General features: G+C 44.9%; 1 non-coding gene across 1 annotated transcript; it reads left to right on the top strand.

Moving 5' to 3' along the window:
• The first annotated feature begins 725 nt into the window (after positions 1-725).
• trnaw-cca (transfer RNA tryptophan (anticodon CCA)) lies at positions 726-797 on the top strand. Its single transcript has one exon. It is a non-coding gene; the product is annotated as a tRNA-Trp (tRNA).
• The last annotated feature ends 279 nt before the right edge of the window (positions 798-1,076 follow it).

Raw genomic sequence — 1,076 nt, 5'->3', positions numbered from 1 at the left:
CCCCCAGTCCTGGTAAACGTGTGTTCACGTCTCAAGAGAGATGGCGAAGCGTGAAAAAAGCCCCCCGGTCTCTTTACGTGAACCGGAACAACCGGAGCTGATAGTCTGGAGTTTACGTTAAGCGCGTCTCTTCGCTGACGTCATTGTCGGGGGTCGTTAGCCAATCAAATGTGGTTACCAGCACACCTGCGGTACCGTACCGGCTTACACTGATACCGGTACCTACCGGGGGTGTGCCGGACGGAGCCTCGCGTCACGTTCTCTAATTGGTCCATCGCTGCCGGCGTACGTAGTGACGTAATACGTCCTACGTCGGTGGACAATGGCCGATTTGGCGGAGCGCTGACTAAAATCACACAAAAACATTTTTACAGATTTTGGAACTCAGTGTTCACATAAGACGCTTAATGTTAAAAGGAGCAGCGTTGATTTTTGAGAAATTTTAAGGCTTTCAAGCGCGTCTTAGGGTGCGCAAAATACGGCACCTACATATTTATATTTACAAGGAAGGTTATTTACCGGTTCAGGAACTTTATTTTTTGTTCTAACCAGTTCGGGAACGTCCGTTTATGGGTGGAACACAAAACCGGAAACGTTATGATTTTGTTTCTGTTCGGAACGAACCGATTGGCAAAAAGTTCTGGTTCAAAGCCCTGCTTTTGTTACCCGTTTGTTTAGTTAACAATCCTGAAATAATAAATGAAAACAAAACAATCACAGTTGTCGACCTCGTGGCGCAACGGTAGCGCGTCTGACTCCAGATCAGAAGGTTGCGTGTTCAAATCACGTCGGGGTCATCTCTTTTGTGAATTTCCCAATTTGGGATCATTTAAGTTTATCTATCTATCATCTATCAAATATGTGCAACTGAAAAGGTCAGCGGTGCTTGATGTAAATGTTGTTGTTTTTTTTAATGCAGGACAATAATTAAGTAACATTGGCAAAATTTTTGCGGAAGTAAAGTTTGGGCTCAATTTATACATGCGCGATTGCGCATCAACGATTGCGACTTATCCTCATCGCGGATGTGATGTCATGTGATACCGTACGCGCATTTTTATTGGCTGACGCCATCC

Source organism: Antennarius striatus, chromosome 4 (genome assembly GCF_040054535.1).
Source record: "Antennarius striatus isolate MH-2024 chromosome 4, ASM4005453v1, whole genome shotgun sequence".
Taxonomy (NCBI): Eukaryota; Metazoa; Chordata; class Actinopteri; order Lophiiformes; family Antennariidae; genus Antennarius; species Antennarius striatus.
This window is presented reverse-complemented; position numbering and strand designations above follow the sequence as displayed.